The 13550-nt window shown below is 39.1% G+C and overlaps 1 long non-coding RNA gene across 1 annotated transcript; it reads right to left on the reverse strand.

Moving 5' to 3' along the window:
• Positions 1 to 854: 854 nt before the first annotated feature.
• LOC130912795 (uncharacterized) lies at positions 855 to 13550 on the reverse strand. The gene is made up of 4 exons (XR_009062643.1): positions 13304 to 13550; positions 7881 to 7928; positions 3238 to 3316; positions 855 to 3158 (listed from the first exon to the last, which is right to left on the reverse strand). It is a non-coding gene; the product is annotated as an uncharacterized LOC130912795 (long non-coding RNA).

A 13550-nucleotide genomic window follows, 5' to 3' on the forward strand; every position in this document is an offset into this window, starting at 1 on the left:
GGAAATCTACATAGCTTTAAGATTTTTTAAAAAAAAAAATTCTAATTAGTTTCACCAGTAGATGTCGCTCTTGGCCTCTGAAACTCTCAAAAATGACTACGGCTTCTTACTAATGGAAAAATTTCGGTATCAACATAGTCGTTGCATAAAACCACTACAGGTATGTCTCGTAACATTCCATTTAATTTTCATTGTGCAATGCATTTGCAAGTCACATCATTTCCACCACAGCGTTTTGGAGTTGTTTTTTTTTGGTTGTGCGCACTAATAAACCGATCATAACCCGATTTCTGGAGTTACCAGATTATTCAAGTGGTCATGTAAAGAGCATGATCCGCTATCCTTTATCTGATAAACACCGCTATTTTACATCTCTGAGCATGTGTACAAATGGAAAAACGGATGTCGCTAGAGAGGCCGTAGGGACGCCAAATTGATTCGCTTTCAGCCTATGGGCCTTCTCTGCAGTTAGCGAGCTTGTGTAACGCAATCGCCACACTCGCATTTGAAGAGGTTCAGTGGGACAACTTCAAGCAAGCATGGGTTTTTGGTAAACATGGAGGAAGGCCTATGCTGAGACCAAGAGTTTTACGTCATGTACTACTTGGAAAGAAATCGAACTATTGACTTAACATGTAAACCAGTTTTTTCCTGATTGTCACATCACTGAAGTGCACGTAAATGCGTCAAATCTCATTATTGTCATTACCTGGTTATTCCCAGTTATCAGATTATTGTAGTCATGTAAACGTAGCTGATAATAAATAAACAATCATTTAAAAAAAAAAAACAACAACAACATTCTTACCTGCAAGTGATGCGCGGGCACTATCTCGCTGCTTTTTCCTCTTCCTTTTTTCACCCCCGACTCTTGTTGTCTTTTCGATGACATTTCCTTTCAAGAATAAACTTCTGCCAAATTTGCTACTGAAGCATAATGGAGCAAACCACTAGGGAATTGGGGGGGGGGGGGCACCAAAGGTAGACTGACGAGAGGGTCGCACAGGAGATTCTTTTTTTGTGTAAATAATGAGCCTATGTTACTTATATTTGTATTACTTGCGTTTATCAGGCTTTACAAAGTTTTATTTTAAATACTATATATTGTTGTTATTATTACAATTACTATTTTTTAGGATTTTTTACAAACTTGATATTTTTTTTTGTGCCCCTTCAGGCAGAGTTGGTGCCCTACGCGCAGTGCGTGTTATGCGTATGCGGAGCGCCGTGTCTGACCGAGAGCCACAGGTTGAGGAAGTGTTGTTAGTGCCGTGTGGGAATAAAAACAAAGTTTTCAGCACGTCGTGGGTTGAATATCATTGCCAGAAAAACACAGATAATAGGACACCTTGCCGCTTCCTTTTTAATGTTGTTCTTATAATAATGATCTGCTGCATCATAAATCCCTTTGTGTGTCAGGGAGCGCACGGGCAGGCAGGTTGTGTGGACCCAAATGCAAGGAAACAACAACGCAAGGCAGGTGGCAGAGAACTCAAAAAATGGTTTTAATTATAACAAAAGCACAAAGTACAAACAAAAGGACTGGGGATCAAAAGGCAAGGTTCTAAACAAAACTTACTTAAACGGAGGGACTGGTACACGAAGGCTTGGAGAGGTCTTGACTTTGAGACAGACAGACATTGACAATGACGCAACAAAGGAGTGAACAGAAAATGGGAGCTTATATACACACAAGCAGACAAGGGGTAACGAGACAACAAGGAACAGGTGAGCACAGGATTATAGTCTAGGAGAAGGCACATCAGGTGAAATCAATGGGCAATCACAGGGACAAGTCACACTAGGAGAAAACAAACACAAAACCTAACATTGTGACTTTCCACCTCCATGATGAAACATTCTTCTTTCATGTTCGCTGCTGTTTAAACCGTGAATAAGACACTTGGCTGTTGACTCCAGGCCTGGATCCACCCATTTTGACGGATGCGTCTCCCGCAAAAATAGAAAATAGCCTAAACCAGATGGTCCGCAGTCAATCCGGAGCACTGACGCAGCCGGTATACGTTGAACAATAGGATATAATGGGAACGGATTGGCTCCGGCGCTATTTTTTGCCGGACCCGGACTGAAACCGGAACGAAGATGTGCTTGGTGTATTTGAGCCCTTATCGTCACCTACTGTTCTGGAGTATGGAAGTCTGTTGTCACTTAAAACTCACTTTTGCATTGTTGACTGTTTAAACGGCAATGACAGGAGGGAGCTTTTTCATGATTTCCACTCTGGAAGGTGTTTTAAAATTTTAGCATTTTCAGCCGCTCAAAACGCAGTCGCCATGTAAACGGTAGGGCTCTCTGGAAAAGTTTTTGCGTTGTCACCCCCGTTGCCGTGGTCGTGTAAACGGCCCCTTAATAATATTATCAGATATCGTATCCTTGTCAGCCTAGAAACAATGTTGTATTGTCATGAAAATGGTGATTTAAACCCCTATTGATGAACTATATGTAATCATTGGTGGACATAAAACTTGTCAATTAAGTTGCAACTTTTATTTCAGTTAAGAGCAATTATTCATTAATTATTCTGTGTATGTCTTATTCCCAAAATGCAATATAAACTCATTCATTATCATTGATGACATTGCTGCCAGTCCTCACCGTTAAAATAGATTAGATGTCTATAGTAACCAATAGCATTCAATGAGTTAATGCACGATTAAACCACATATTGCTTTGCTTAGTCTATTATTTAATTGGAAAAAAGGCACATTAACAGCAAGTATTCCTCAAAACATCTCAAAGGAGTTTGCACAACGGAAATGGAAGGTGAACTGCTGTCGACATCATTAGTGGTGCCCGTCCACTCTTATCCGACACCACCATATTTGGCTTTCCCTCCCCAGTTGGTTCAAAATGAGTGGAGGATATCACGGTCCGCCTGTGTGGAGCAGAGTAAACAGGCTGACAGATGGACAGTCCCAGAGACGCAGAGCGGAGATAAGAGGATTGGGGCAGCTTCACGTTGCTCTTGGACTGCCTTCAACTCTTTACGCAGAGAAGTTGTCCACAGAAGACAAAAACAGGAGCTCCTTTTTTGTCACTTTGTCATTATTAGGCTGCCAAAAGATACTTGGTATCGGGTTTTTGCTTGGTCTTCTCTGGTTCTGGTGTGAAGACGGGTTTAGACGGCACCTGGCAGGCTTTGTACAAAATAACCAGGAGAATGAGGATAAGAACAGCCACGACCGAGTTGCAGACGATGGCGGCGACTGCCCACACCGAAAGCCCCGTCCTCAGTTCGTGTTCCATAGTGGGACGCTTCCACAAAATTTACTTCCTGCGCCGCGTCATTGAGAGCCTGAAATACAAACACAATGCCTTTCATTTCCAGCCCCATGCACACAGACACACACACGCACTCACACCCCTACACACGCAAACATGCCTGGCTGTGGTTAGCCTGTCACGTGGATCTTGCTGAGTCCACAAGAAAGATGAGCTTGCTAAAGACCACTTTGTCTCAGCCAAGTTTGTCACTTTTATCCCTACAGACACTAAATTTAAATCCATTTGTCCGTGTTAGAAGCAACACAACTGCTTCTTTTGTGTAAGCTTAGGTACATAAAAATGATTTACAATGGGGTGGAGCGTCTTGGGGAATGTTTTTACTTGAGTAACTGGGAAAATAATTCGAGTTTCTATCGCTTGTTTCGTTGTTTTCAAAACAATGCACAGTGTTAAAGTTTAAGTATTTATTTTTAACCTCGTCCCTCTTAACTCATTAGCTGCTGGATTCAAGAAAGATGGTTATTTGCGCTAATAAGAGCTGGGCAATATTAAAAGTATATTAGTATATTGTGATATGAATAGGGGTGTGACAAAATATCGAAATGGTGATATATCATGATACTTTGTATCCCAAAAAGTTATTGATGTGCTCCTGCCAAGAATTGATATATTGTTTTAAAAAGGTGTCACTGCTTAAAATAAACAAACAAACAAATAAATAAATAAATAAATAAATACTTTTTTTTTTAAAAAAAGGGAACCAAGAAGAAGTTGCTACCATAATCTTTCACTAGAAGCGCTAGGCTAGACGCCCAATCCATTTAGGCTAGTTTCATATTGCAGGTCTTAATGCACAATTCCGACCATCAGACTGCTTTTGTCCAATGAGCCCGTTCAAGTATTATGCATGCACACTAATTCGCAGTCCGACACCCGCTGAGCAAACTGACCCGCATACGCAGAAGCATCAAAACAAATAACTACACATGCTGGCTGTATGTCATTCCAGGTGGATCATATTTTGATTTTCAAAAAGAAGACACAAATAACAGACATTACTAATCCCTGTTTAGTCTGATATTAAAGTTTATATGGACTGATAGAACGCATACACGCACTGTACGTGCATGACGCAAGCACATGAGCCTTGCGTGTGTGCGTCAGTTTGCCCAGACTCGGCCATGCGAGCAATACTGAAATATTGCTCATTTGGCGCACAAAACGAAAATCTAGCATTATCAGGATTATCTTTTTCTTCATTTTATTTTATCATGACTGTGATCAAGCCCACTGCCCACCTCCTGCGTAAAAGCCGAGTTCAAGCTAGGTGCTAATGCACAGCTACATCGCTGCCGTAATGCTTGCCGCTCTCGCTCTTTGCTGACGTAATTGCTGCATGAATTCCGATTTGGGAGACTTAACAGTTCATACTGCCGCCACATTCTGGAAAAATGTTTGCCTGGCACGGCTAGACTGTTCTTCCTGTATTTTTCAAACACCGGGAGAACAGTCTGGGACCCAACTCCTTATTGGCCTCTCGAGCCAGAACAAACGTATCCGTGTAATGAGATTCGTTTATTTGTGTGACGTGTTCTTAACGAGCAACGTCACTCTTGTGCGTCAAAAGTCATCTCCACAAAACCACACATGGCGAGCGAGAGCCGAGAATATGTTCAAATCCCCGGTAAATTCAGTTTTAAGTGACCAAAAACACATCGAGTCGCTAAAACCTCAGCAAATGACAGTCATTGACAACAGTCTGTCTCGCACTAGCCATGTTGAATAAACTTTTCCGTAATCCACTCTTCAAGAAAAATGTGGCCCAGATTGGATTTAAACCACACACGAAAGTGACCCAGATCGGATTTGAAATGGTCCACTTCTATACCTCTTGTCACGTTCAGATCATCAACTTAATACCTCACTCGAGTCGGAAAAACACAAAAAAATTGGATTCATCCATTAAGACCTGCGGCCTGAACCTAGCCTTAGACTGGTAGGGGCAAATGAGCGTTTGTTCATTCAAAACCAGAGCTTTTGCAGCCAGTCTTTTCGATTTTCGGGGAATTTTCAGGTCACTTTCTGTTCGCTTTAGGGCATTTACAGATCACTTTCAGTTGAGATTCAGTCACTGCCTATTCATTTGAGATTCCCGGGTCACTTCCTGGTCTGTAACGTAAAATCAACAGGAATTGACCCAGAAATGCCCCAAAATCAACAGGAATTGACCCAGAAATGCTCCTAAATCAACAAGAAGTGACTGGAAATCAACAGCAAATGACCTGAAATGAAACACAAAACTAAACTCATTGGTTACCACTGGCCGCCATACACCACCAATCTGTTTGAAGTGGGAGGGAGGCCACCTTCTCAGTTCAAATGAATAGGACGTCTACTAGTGAAAAACTCAATTCATTTCAAAGCAAAGGGATGAAAAGATTGATTTTCTATTTATTGCTTGTATAGTAAAACATTGTAGAATTATTTACTGACCAATTTATCGATACTTGTTATATCGCCATATTTTGAGATAATCGTTATCGTAAGCCTTGTATTGCAAATCTTATCATATCGTGAGGTACCCAGAGGTTCCCACCACTGATATGATGATGATATGATGACCACTGATGATTCTGTGTTTTCAATATATTTCGTGCATATCCTTTTGGGAAATACTTCGTCCATTTAATTTTTTGGTCAATATTTTTTTACAGATACCATCTTACCATGTGACATGACAGATCAAGGTCACGCACATGCGTAATTCTCGTTTGAAGCCTGCCGCAACCATAGACAATGGAATCCAGACGCCTCATTGATTTGGGCGTGTCGAAAGCAACTACAGTCATCCTTAAGATTTAAAAAAAATGATAGATTTTAACATGGTTGTCATAAATGTCCAACATGTTGGCCTACCTATAGGGCTACATGGAGCTAGCTGTAATTGCTGAAAATGTTTCCAGTAGCATGTAATAAATAGAATTGACTTAAACAAGCATTGTGTTGTTTTTCATTCATCTATAAACACTTAAAGACCAAATGTGAAGTAAGGTTGGCCAACCATGTTTTTGAATAATATCAATGGCTAAACAATTATAAGCATATTGTCGTTAGTTTTTTTAACGCAATCCTTCCAGATTCTTTGTTTAACCCATAGCAACACCCTTGACAACGAAAAATTCTTTTCTTCGATAAGCTTCGGAAATCTTCGGAAATGACGTCATACCAAGAACTGCGACGGAAGTCCGCCATACACACAGTATTGTTGCATTGCTTCTCGGTAAGATGCCATGGCGGTGTGTAGCGATGTATTGTTCTCAATCTAAAGAAAAGTTGTATGAGTGGCTGAAGGATAGCAGGGCACGTAAATGGACATCTTTTGTTCGCACTAAGCGAATGAATTTCACGCCATCATCGAGTCGTGTTCTCTGCTACAAAGACTTCGAAGATGCCTGCTTCCTCAACCGGTCTGCTGATGATCAAGGATTTGCCAAAAAGTAAGTGTGATTTTTGGATAGATGACTGATGACTTTGTCAAAGCAGAGCTGCCAACTGTTGTGGAATGAACAGTAGAAGCTTTGCTACGTTAGCCGAAAGCTAACTTGTGGCAATCCCCGATCATAGTTGTTGTTGCGTTCGCTAGGTTAAGCGTGTTTGAATTGTGCGTCATCTACGATCTTGTCCGAAAGGGTTAATCCACTGTCAATCGGGAAAGGGGTGTGGATGTGCATATAAGCGGGTCAGCGTCGCGGTAATTCATGGTCACGTTGCCGTAAGAGACACACAACGCCGGTGAGTTTGTGCACATTTATTTGTATTTGTATTATGTATTTCCACCTTAATGCTTCAAGCATTGCATTGCTTTTGGACGGTTCGGTGTTTCTTTCACGGTGATCGCATGATAGCCTTCTAGTTTGTGTTTTACGAGAGCCGCTGACAGGTGACAGTTGAAAACTAGCGTGTTGGTTTAGCGTAGCCATTGAGTCAATCTCGCAGCGAATCAGCGAGCGGTGCAGGTCACGCAATGAATCATGGGAAATGTAGTCTTAGGACAACACTGAAGTGGTGCTTTGTAATCTGTTCGCTTGTGTGAAAAAACAACATTTCCTCACGCTATTAGAAGCCACTTCTACAGGCTCTATCTATTGCTCCGCACAGCCTGCTGAGAGCCCCAAGCTGTGTTCGTACTGTTAGCTCCATGTGTTAATAAAGAAACAAAGTTGTCAGCACGTCGCGTGTTTGATACCTTTGTCAACAAAAAGCCCATAACAAGACACTATGCACGATCCGTTTAAGAGACGCTGGGACTGGAGAGCTGTGAGTAGTAGGAGGCGAGGGGGAGATGAGTGAGAAGCAAAACTTCGCGGTTGAATGTGGCGGCAGTCCACAATTATTTTGTTTTCTTATTGTTGCCACAATAAAGTGGAGAAGGCCATCAACGACTCATCTCCTTCTCTCCCCCCATCGTTTTTATGTTATTTTTTTATATGCACGAGAGCTGCCGATCTGCCAAAATGAACATGAAGTCTGATTATTTATTTTTTAAACAATGTCATCAGATAGACAAAAACATAAAATTATGTGCAAATGCCTGCATCTTCAAATCATGAAAATAATAACAGCCTATATCTTACCAATCTTGTAATCTCGATGGGTCTTGTATCCATTCCATGTCAGGTGGTCTAGGCACATTGTTTGCATCGTCATTAGCGTAGGGCTAATACATGTTAGGTCCAACATAAAATTCCAACCTCCTCTTCTTCCTCCTACTCTTAAAAAACTTGGATCTCCTCCCTTGCGCTCGATCTATCACTTATATCGCTGTTTGAATCATTGTTTGAAGGGCTTTGTATGGCGGCTGTATGGAGCGCTGCCATCGCTGTTCTCGGTGTGACGTATCACTTCCGGGTTCGTCCACTTTTAGGCTCGAACTTCGGAAACGCGATTATTTTGTTAAATATACAACATATATATTTATATATATATTTTTTTCATGCTTTATTTGTTGGACAATGTTTAATTACTTTAATTGTGACCCTATTTGGCATGTTATGAAATTACTTCACCATTGGTCTTTAACAAAAAATTGCATTGCTAAATGTATTGCAATCAGTGTTGGGAGTAACGCCGTTATAAATAATGCCGTTACGTAACTGCGTTATTTTTTCAGTAACGGGGTAATCTAACTAATTACTTTTTCCGCCGTTACAACGCCATTACCGTTACTGACGGTCAAAAGCAGTGCGTTACTTACTCTGAATAAATTGAAGAAACTACCAGCCGTGTCGAGTCGACTCTCTGCTCTGTTGATTTGTCATCCAAGACTTGGGGTGTGTTCAGGTTCGAGAATAGCGCACGTACTTCTGACGCCAAGCTGTTTGTCCCTGCTCATTCAATTAGACAATGCTTTCCAAAGTTTGGTAACGTTTCTGTGTTTGCTACACCTAATGCTAGCCTCGTTCCCATCTCCCACTGTCAGCCAGCAATAATTCTGCGAGAGATGCGATGGAAGTGACTGTGACTGGCTGAGGGTTAGAGTCATGTGTCGTGGTAAGCCAATCAGAGCCGGTGATTTCACAAGCAAACCGGAACAGCGCGTGCGGCAAACACACACGCAAAACAGATGCACAGGGATGGCAGAGAATTCAGAAGAAAAATTGTCCTTTAAGAGGTGGAGATATAGACACTATTTCAAGTTTGTCGAAATTAAAGGAAAGAACCTGCATGTAATGTGAAATTTAAGTCCCGGGGCAAAGCTTTTGTCGACATATGTGGTAAGCAATTCAAATATGCTGCTAACTACCTGTCTGTTCTTCTTTATTTCACTGACTCGAATACTGCTCAGAAATTTTCAAATTCGCTGACATACAACAAGTTCTTTTTAAAGTAACGGAAATTGTTACTTTCCCTGGTAACTAGTTACTTTTACTATAGAGTAATTCAGTTATTAACTTTTTGAAAGAATTAGTGAGTAATGTAACTAATTACTTTTTTAAAGTAACGTGCCCAACACTGATTGCAATACATATTGCAATGTGCCTTTCCCCTGTTTAAAATAAGTTTCAAGCCGCAATACCCAACCCTAAACACTGATAACAATCTGGTTGGTCCGTTTCTTCTTTCGCTTCCATGATTTACAAAAGCAATTAACCCTTTGGATGCCACTGACAGCGATAGACGTTCAATCCATTTGAACACGGAGGGTTGGCAGTGAATGAATGACTGCTGCCAGCGCTCCCAATTGAAAAAATTGGATGTCTTTCTCCACCAACGGCAAGGAATGAGTTCAATTCTTTTCCACACCACCACACATGACATTGTATTCATTATATATGTTATTTTTGATTACATTGTAAATATTAATCACCTCAAGGTTTCATGGTACAGTATACTTACTAGTATAGCCTATGTATTTGACAGCACATCTGTAGTAATCATCTTAGGTGAGCCAAGGCCATTTTTGCACATACACATGCTGAGTATTAAAAACTTACACGCTGTGCATAATTATGAATTATAACTCTTTTGAAGATATGAGTTTAACATGTACCTCTGAAATACAATTAGAGAAGTAATGCAGCATGTTTAATTAATGTCTGCGTACTATCTACGTATACAAGTTACATACATAATGTAATACAAATTATCACGCTCAAGGCTGAAAAAGTGACTGTAGGTGATGAGAATTGAAAAGCAACAGATGATAAAGGAAATGTTAAAAACACGTTTGGAAGTTTTAGCTGCAGAGTGCTCAAGGGAAATATGTTAATGTTATCAGGTTATACAGCTGCGCGTGTGTGTGTGTGTGTGTGTGAGTGTGTGTGTCTTCTTTCAGATAAAGAACATGCGCACTCACACACATATTCGCACACACAATGCATTTCTAATAAAGCCTCATCATGTAGTCCTCTTTATTGTAAAAATTACACCATCAATTCATTTTCTTTGCAGTTTGTCCTCAAGAGCTGTTTTTGACTGATAATTGTGGTACACCCTGGACTGATCGCCAACCCATCACAGGGCACATTCACAGTAGGGTTGCCAAAAATTATTATTTTGATAGTTGATTGATCAATTATTATTTTTGAGAGGAGTGGACTAATTAGTTCATATACTGTATATCACTTTTTTTTTTTATTTTTTATTTTTATTTATTTATTTTTTTTAACTTTTATTTTACTGTGTGGGGTTGATGTTTTAGCTAGGAATGTATTTTGGAACCAAAAGAAAAATTGGACTGTGATTACTTTGTAACTATCTTTTTTTTTTTTTCCAAAGCAGAAGCAGATGTTTTCAAGTATCTTATCCAAGATAACACTGGGGAGTATAATTTAGTGGAGTTATGTCTGACAGTTGTTTTGAACAAATTTCCAGGTCACTAACGCCAAAACAAATCTTAGTTTCTCTATATCATGCTAGTTCTCTTTTTAATCAGCATACAAATGTAACTCAACTTTTTTTTTTTAATTCAAATTTTGATTCAAATAATAAAATAAGTGAAACTTCAAGTCCCCCTAATAATGCAATCACCAGAGTCCCCCCAAGCAAGTAAGCAAACTTCATGGGAAAAAATGCCATTAACATAAGTCGTAATGGATTTTTTTTCATTTAATGTGGTGAGGGATGTGGAAAATAGAATATGGATTTTGAATGTTCAGTGCTGGACAGACTACAAAGAGGTTATCCTTAGTCAGTAATCTCAGTACCATTATCGTTAATTTTTTTGCATGCATGCATTTAACTTTAAAAAGTTTGTCATGTACTCTGAAGTGGTGCTGAAAACAATGTTTAATCATGATATAAGCCAATGAATATCATTACATGATATGCCATGATTTAGTAGATTTTTATTTACCGTATTTACCCGAATATAAGACTGTGTTTTTTGCATTGAAATAAGAATGAAAAAGAGGAGGTCGTCTTATATTCGCAGTCTAGACGTTAAACCCATCCAGGACGCTAGATGGCGCCAGATATCCTTGAAGCGATGTTCTGTCATGACAGATCTCAGCTACTCTCGTTTAACTAGTTAATGCAGTTATGGCAATTTTGTTGTTTTATCACAATAAATTGGTTTATTTACATTTCAAAAACCAGAAGCCATTTATTTACACTTTAGATTGCACTTTAGTTTACATATTTAAATGTTCAGATATTAAGATTTGAATGAGGCAAAATAACATGCTTTTACTCTCAAATATATTGTTATAATCATTTGTTTCGGATGTACTGTAATTATTTTCTGTATAAAAATTAATTTGGTGTTCATAAAGTCTTTTTTCAAACTTGAGTCTTGAAAAAGAGGGGGTCGTCTGTGCTGTCTTATATTCGGGCCAATACAGTATTTGATCTAACAAGTTCAAATGAACTGCGACCACCCGGTATCTAAACAAGATGTGATGCAATAATGCAGTGTTTTGATTAACTAGAGTAACTACATAACAAGTCTGCAATTAATGAATTTGAAATTAATTATTCTGAGACAAAAACTCAAAAATCGGGCTCTGAGAATCAATGCTTATAAATCCGTAGAATATACCAACCCTTCCTAACATAGATAACGAAGGAATAGCCATTTTAGTTAATGTCATCAGTCATCAACAAGAAGTAGCAGAGAAGTTGAATTATTAGGTAACCTAACCCTAACCCTTATTAGGTGTATTAGAAGATGTATTAGAAGTAGTATTAGAAGAAGCATTAGAAGAACAAGAAGTATTAGATCTAAAAAAAAAAAAAAAAAACTAAATATATTATTTATATGTATAATATATAAATAATAAATGCTTGTTTATCTTCATAAGCTTCTTCCTGTGTAGTAGTAATGTGTAGTTTCTTTAACTGTTTGTTATATTTCTATACCTAAGGTTTGTGCTGCGTGGTGCTTTATTACACCTCTGGTTTGCTGGACATCTAGAGGCCGTTCTGTTTCGTTAAGTAAAGTGTATTTTAATTTTATATTATTAAAATATACAACAGTGAAAATAGAAGGAATTTATGATGATAACTACAATAATTTAAATAATTTTACCAACATACATATATCGCCCAGCACTACTGTACTGTTTATGTATAAGAATATGTAACTGACATGAGTGGAAAATGTCTTCACGCACATCCACACAATCAGCAAAGAAAGGTACAATCTGTATTGACCCCCCACCACAAAAAAGAAATTAGTATATTAATATTCTCTTTTTCTTTTTCTTGCTAAAGTAAAAACTATTGCATTGATATTTTCGCCTAATTATTTTCAAATGTGTCTTTAAGAATAGTTTCCAAAAGTCACTCATCATGTGCATGCTCCAGTCAATAGACGGTTAACAACAGAGCATCTGTTATGCAATAACACTCCAACAAGCTTTCAGTCCCCAAACTGACTGTAGACAGTGATTAGATCTCATTGTGCGCCTGTTCCCATTTCCCCCTAATATAGAACAACTTTTGTGCTTATGCTCACATGAGCCAATAATTGAATGTAAATTAATGCAAACATGCGCTTTGACCAAGAATGCCCTTTTTGTACAAATGTGCACTGCACGCACTGCTGCTCTTGCACCGGACATGCTAATCAGGTGAACTTTTGCATAATGCATCTCTACACAGAGAGGCAACTTCATCTCATGTGACAAAGCGCTTGTGAGCATGTCACAGAAACAGAAGTGCAAAAGTTTTAGTCCACCAATATTTGTCATTGTGTTAACTGATTAGCCGCCATTGACAGAGATGGATGTCCAATTGTTCATTCTCCCCTCCTAGTCAAAATGGACTGAGTGTCTATCGCTGTGAATTAAAGTCAACAAGTAAACTATGAAGATGTTATTAGCATGTCTTTATTGAGCAAAGGCAAAGTAAAACATGTTTCCGCTCATTGTATGCACTGTAAATGTTTGAAAATCCACCCCAAAAAATAATTTTAAACAAAAGTCACAAACTTTCTTCCAACTATATAGTCTAACATGGTCTCACAATGTAAAATTTTGAATCAATTTCAAAAGTCACAAACATTTTCAGTAAAATCCAAACTTAAAAACAAAGCATATTTTTGTGGGAAGCTTACTTTTTTTCTCTAGTTGGTTCTCTTCCTCCTCTCCCACAAAGCATAGCCTACGCATTGTCAGCACCGGTCCACAAGGAAAGGTCTCCGGGGATGGAAGTAGGTCACAAAAGTGAGCCCAGGCCCTCTTCAGTGCGCACTTGATGAGCCGGGATGCCTACGGTCTGCCCTGGGGGTGTCCCAGTTGCTTCGCAGAGAATGTTGACGGGCTGCTGGCTGAGAGAATGCTGTCACTGTACGGTTGTACGGT

The sequence above is a fragment of the Corythoichthys intestinalis genome, chromosome 3 (genome assembly GCF_030265065.1).
Source record: "Corythoichthys intestinalis isolate RoL2023-P3 chromosome 3, ASM3026506v1, whole genome shotgun sequence".
Lineage (NCBI taxonomy): Eukaryota > Metazoa > Chordata > Actinopteri > Syngnathiformes > Syngnathidae > Corythoichthys > Corythoichthys intestinalis.